Here is a 6439-nt window from a genome sequence, read left to right on the forward strand (position 1 = left end):
CTGTTTTATTTCTTAAATTCCAAATATGGGTGAAATTATGTGGTATTGTTTTTCTCTTACTAACTTACTTAATTCGGCATAATACCCTCTAGTTCCATCCATGTCATTGGAAATGGCAAGATTTCATTCAAAGATGCTTAGAAGTATTTCTTTGGTTACAGGACTCACACTTAGGTCTGTAATCCATTTTGAATTCATTTTTGTGTAGAGCATAAGGAAGTGGTCCAGTTTCATTGTTTTGTATGTTTATCTCCATTTTCTCCAATGCCATTTGTTGAAGAGACGGTCTTTTTCCCATTGGATATTCCTTCCTACTTTGTCAAATATTAATTGACCGTGTAGTTGTGTGTTCATTCCTGGGTTTCTTATTTTGTTTCATTAATCTATGGGTTCCTTTTAGTGCCAGTGCTATATTATTTTGATTACTACAGTTTTGTTAATATAATTTGAAATCCAGAATTGTGATGCCTCCAGCTTTTCTTTTCTTTTTCAGGGTTGCTTTGGCTAGTCAGAGTTTTTTATGATTCCATAACATTTTAGGATTGTTTTCTATAGCTCTGTGAACAATGCTGTTGATATTTTTACAGGGATTGCATTAAATGTGTATATCGCTTTGGGTAGTATAGATATTTTAATAATATTTTTTCTTCTAGTGCATGAGCATGCAATGTTTTTCCATTTGTTTGTGTCATCTTCAATTTATTTCATCAGTTTTTATAGTTTTCAGGGTAAAAGTGTTTCACCTCTTTGATTAGGTTTATTCCTAGTATTCCTAGGTGTCTTACTGTTTTTGGTGCAGTTGTAAATGGGATTGATTCCTTAATCTCTCTTCTGCCACTGCATTTTCAGTGCAATAGATTTCTGTATGCTGATTTTGTATCCTGTGAATTTACTGAATTCGTGTATCAGTTCTAGCACTTTTTTGGTGGTGTCTTTCAGTTTTTATATAAAGAGTAACATATAATATGCAAATAGTGAAATTTTGACTTCTTTCTTATCAATGGAGATGTCTTTTACTTCTTTTCCTTGTCTGAATGTTATGGCTAGTACTTCCAGTACTGTGTTAAATAACAGTAGTGAGAGTGGAAATGTCTGTAGTGTTCCTGACTGTTGAATTAAAGCTCTCATTTTTTTCCATTGAAGATATTAGCTGTGGGGTTTTCATAAATGATCTTTGTTATTTTGATGTATGTTCCCTTGGAAATTACTTTATTGAAGGTTTTGATCATGAATGGATGTTGTACATTGTCAAGTGGTTTTTCTGTGCCTATTAAATGATCATCATATGGTTCTTAGCCTTTCTCTTACTCATGTGATGTATCACATTGATTGATTTGTGAATATATTGAACTACCCTTGCAACCCATGAATAAATAAATCCTGCTTATCTTGGTGAATGATTTTTTAAATATATTGTTGGATTTTATTTGCTCAAATTCATTGAGAATTTTTGTATTCATGTTCATTAGGGATATTGGCCTGTAGTTCTCTTTTTAAATGGTGTCTTTATCTAGTTTTGTTGTGAAGATAATGCTGGCCTCATAGAATGTATTTAGAAGTTTAACTTCCTTTCTGTTTTTTGGAATAGTTTGAGAAGAATATATATTAGGTCCTCCTTAAAAGTTTTGTTGAATTCTCTTGGGAAGCCATTTGTCCCCAGACTTCTTTTTGTTGGAGTTTTTTTGATTATTGGTTAAATTTCTTCACAGGTTATTCAGCTGTTCAAGTTTTCTATCTCCTCCAGTTTCAGTGTTGATAGTTTATATATTTATAGGAATTCATCCATTTCTTCCACATTGTTTGACTTGTTGGCATTTAGTTTTCCATAATTTTCTGTTATAATTGTATTTCTTTTGTATTGGTTGATATTTTCCCCCTTATTTGTGATTTTATTTATTTGGATACTTTTTTCTTTTTGATAAGTCTGGCTATGGGTTTATGAGTTTTATTAATTTTGTCAGTGAACCAGATCCTGGTTTCATTGATCTGTTCTATTATTTTCTTAGGCTCTACATCATTTATTTCTGCTCTGATCTTTTCTATTCCCTTCTTATGCTAGCTTAAGGTTTTGTTTTCTTTTTCTAGCCTCTTTAGGGGTAAGGTTGGCTTATTTATTTGAGATTTTTCTTGCTTCTAGAGGTAGGCTTGCATTGCTATATACTTCTCTCTTTTTTATTTTTTAAAAGATTTTATTTATTTATTCATGAGAGACGACACACAGAGAGGGAGAAGGCAGAAACACAGGCAGAGGGAGAAGCAGGCTGCATGCAGGGAGCCTGACATGGGACTCGATCCCAGGTCTCCAGGATCATACCCTGGGCTGAAGGTGGCGCTACGCCGCTGAGGCACCGGGGCTGCCCTATACTTCTCTCTTATGACCACTTTTGCTGCATCCACAAGATTTTGGACTATTGTTTCATTTTAATTTGTTTCCAGGTATTTTTTTATTTGTTCTTTGATTTCCTTGTTGACATATTCATCACTTAGTAGCATGTGTTTAGCCTCTGTGTATTTGTGTTCTTTCCAGACTTTTTTTCTTGTGGTTGACTTCTAGTTTCAAAGCACTGTGGTCAGAGAAGTTTCCTGGTATGATTTAAGTCTTTTTGTATTTGTTGAGGCATGTTTTGTTCTCCAGAGTAGGGAGAACAAACATGAGAATACCCATTTGAACATGAAAAGAATTTGTATTCTGATGCTTTATGATGGAATGCTCTGAATATCCCTGTTAAGTCCATCTGATCCAGTGTGTCATTCAAAGCCATTGTTTCCTTGTTTATTTTCTGTTTAGATGATATGGTTCCCTACTGTTATAGTACTATTACGAATTAGTTCCTTTATCCTTGTTATTGTTTTTATATTTGGGTTCTCCCATGTTGAGTGCACAATTATTCACAACTGTTAGGTATTTTTATTGGATTGTCCCCTTTATTATGGTGCAATGCCCTTCTTTGTCTCTGTTACAATCCTGGGTTTAACATCTAGTTTGTCTAATATTAGTGTTGCCACTCTGGCTTTCTTTTGCTATCTATTTGTCTGATAAATGTTTCTCCATCCCTTCTCTTTTAATTTGAGGGGTCTTTAGATCTAAAATGAGTCTCTTGTATATAATATATATGTGGGTCATTTTTTTTCATCTTTTTTTACACCCTGTCTTTTGATTAAATCATTTAGTCTATGCACATTCAAAGTTGTTATTGATAGATATGTATTGAGTACCATCTCGTTACCTGTTTTGCTATTGTTTCTGGAGATTATTTTGATCCTTTCTTGTCCTTGTCACTTTGGTCCTCTCCTTTGCACTCAAAGAGTTCCACTAATATTTCTTGTAAGGATTGTTTGGTGGTCACAAACTCTTTTAGGTTTTGTTTGTCTAGGAGACTATCTGTCCTTCTATTCTGAATGATAGCCTTACTGGAAAGAGTATTCTTGACTGCAGGTTTGTTCCATTTATCACTTTGAATATATCATGCCACTTGCCTCTGGCTTGCAAAGTTTCTTTTGAGAAATCTCCAGTCAGATCTATGGAATTTTCCTTGTGAGGTAGGGAGTTCTTTTGTGTTGCTTCTTTTTTTTTTTTTAAACAAAGCACAATTATAGGTTTATTTATTTTTTAGCAAAATAAAATGACTTAAGTAACTAGTTAAAAACTAATGGGTAAGTTTTCTTGTCTCTCCAGAGCATTTGGCATAGCTTATCAACTGGTACACAAAAGAGTAGAAAAATAAGAGATTATCATATTGTCCTTGGTATTTCTCTTTTAATATGTCAGTATGGTAGTCTACCAGAAAAGAGTAAATGGATTCAGTTGTGGAAAGGAAGGTATCTGGCTTTCTTTTTTGAAGATGCCAAAAGCAAGTTTTTCTTATTTTCAACTCAACTTGTAACAATCCTTGAAAACTCTCATCAGTGAATATTTTGTTTGTTTGGTTCCAGGTGCTATCTATAAATATTATTTTTTTCAATGTTGTGTATTGGCACTTGTTTTCATTCAAATCCTGTTCTTCAGTTTTCTTGCATTTAATGGATGGCTTGTCAGGGTCATCATTTTTGTCTTTAATATTTTTAATCTTTTCTCTTTTTTTGCAGATGAAAATAAGTATCTTATTGAGACAGACTTAGGTCCAGGAAACACAAGTGCAACTTCATGGGCCTTTTCTTAATATTCTGGAATAAAAGGATATATGTAAATATTTAAAAATTCAGGTGCTAATAGTTTTGCATGTATAGCAGTACTTTTGCCATCTGTTTAATTTGAATGTTTAATGATATTAATCTTCAGTGGAAGCTTCACAACTGGCATCTGTTCAATAGGTACATTTTCAACTGGGACATAATATGTATGGCAATAGAACATTCCTGAACCACCACACTTGAGACATTTTGATCTTTCACTTTGCTGAACTTATTGAAGAACTTCTTGAGATGCTAAGCATAAGTTTTGAAGAGGATCTTCTGCAGCTATGGGGTAGTTTGTGAGTGTTGTGTTTCCACAAATTTTGAATTATTTTTTTCTTTTTCTTTGGGAAATATAGATGGATTGAGAGACATTTTTAATTGAATCCAAAGTTTATTTTTTTTAATTTTTTTTATTTATTTATGATAGTCACAGAGAGAGAGAGAGAGGCAGAGACACAGGCAGAGGGAGAAGCAGGCTCCATGCACCGGGAGCCCAACGTGGGATTCGATCCCGGGTCTCTAGGATCGCGCCCTGGGCCAAAGGCAGGCGCTAAACCACTGTGCCACCCAGGGATCCCGAATCCAAAGTTTAACATCTATTTCTAAAACATAAATCACAGGTGCACTGCATTGCCTGCAGGTCCTGGCACAGCTCCATGCATCTTCAGCTCTGTCAGAGCCCGAGGTGCACACGTGTAAGACTTGTGTTTGCTTCTTTTAAGAATTTTTCTTTATCATTGTATAGTTCAAATTTAATTACAATATATCTTGGTGTGGGCCTGCTTTTGTTGATTTTGATGGGAATTCTCTGTGCCTCTCATATCTGGATGTCTCTTTCCCTCCCCAGATTAGGAAATTTTTCAGCTATTATTTCTTCAAATAAATTTTCTGTCCCCTTTTCTCTCTCCTTCCTCTTCTGGGACTCTTATTATGTGAATGTCATTATTACATTTGATAGAGTCACTGAGTTCCCTATATATATGTTTGTGTTGCATAATTCTTCTTTCTCTCTTTTGTTCAGCTTTTTAATTTTCCATTATTTTGCCTTCTAGGTCACTAATTCATTCCTTTTCTACTTCCAGCCTGCTGTTTCTAATCTCATTTGTTGCATTCTTCATTTCCGATTCTTTTTTAACTCTTTTATCTCTGTGTAAATGCCTCACTGATCACTTCCATTCTTTCGCAGCCAAATGATTATCCTTATGATTGTTACTTTGAATTCTCCATCATGCATGTTACATATATCTGTTTTGCTTAGATGTCTGGCCCTGGCTTTATCTTTTTTCTTCATTTATGATAAATTCCTCCATCTTTGCACTTTGTCTAGTTTTTTTGCATTCTTCTTTGTGTTTGGAAAGCCAGTTATGTGTCTTGCTCCTGAATGCAATAATGCAATAGCTTTATGAGAAAGAGGTCATGTAGTATCCAGGGCCTGGTGCTCCAGGGATATCTCTGGTGTGTGCTATGTATGTTTTGCTGTTGAGTTCTGGTTTCTCTATTTTTCAGGCCAGTCACCTTCAAAGGCTCTCCCTGTCTGTTGTGGGCAGTGTTTGGTCCTTTTCCTGAATGAGAGGAGTTTTAACAAGATGTGCTCTGGTCTGCTTGTGAAGTGAGACCTGATAGCAACTCCACCAGAACTAAGGCCCTGCAGAACTCTCTTGTCAGGAAACATAGTGTGGGCAAGCATTTGTGCTAGTCTTCAGTGGGGAGAGGCCTGCCTTCCTGAGACTGAGGCAAGCTTGACTGAGTGAGAAGGGCAGTTGCAACAGAGCACAGGATATTTGAGATTGATATAAGCAAGTTAGGCAGCCAGTGTGTACTATGGACTACTTCCTCATGTGGCTGTGTTTATGCTGAGGGTTAAGGGAAAGAAATGACACTGGCCAGGTCCTTCGTTCCTGGAGAGATGTTTATGCAAACACTGCCTCTCTGAGAAGAGTGAATAATCTCCCTACTGTGTGCCCCATGTGCTCATCAGATTGATGTTTACATGCTCTCTGCCTCTGGGGTTTTTACCTGCCTTCTCTTCATGAGCAGTGTAGTTCCCTCTTGGCTCTATCCTACCCAAGCCCACTGACCTTTAAAACTCCAGGCTCTCAGCCCTATTGGTTGCAAAAACTCATACAATTCAGCCCCGCTTATTTTCTATGACAAAGGCTTTGCAGAAATGTTCTCTTTGTGTGTTTCCCTGTGTGATCCTTTCTCTCTTGTCCTTCTTCACAACCATAGCCACTTACCCTCTGCAGCACCCAAGATCCATTTC

The 6439-nt window shown here is 36.0% G+C and overlaps 1 pseudogene; it reads right to left on the reverse strand.

Annotated features, from left to right (window-relative positions):
• Nucleotides 1-3647: 3647 nt before the first annotated feature.
• On the reverse strand, nucleotides 3648-4548 carry LOC144308762 (tRNA-uridine aminocarboxypropyltransferase 1 pseudogene; annotated as a pseudogene).
• Nucleotides 4549-6439: the final 1891 nt, after the last annotated feature.

This window comes from Canis aureus, chromosome X, assembly GCF_053574225.1.
Source record: "Canis aureus isolate CA01 chromosome X, VMU_Caureus_v.1.0, whole genome shotgun sequence".
Taxonomy (NCBI): Eukaryota; Metazoa; Chordata; class Mammalia; order Carnivora; family Canidae; genus Canis; species Canis aureus.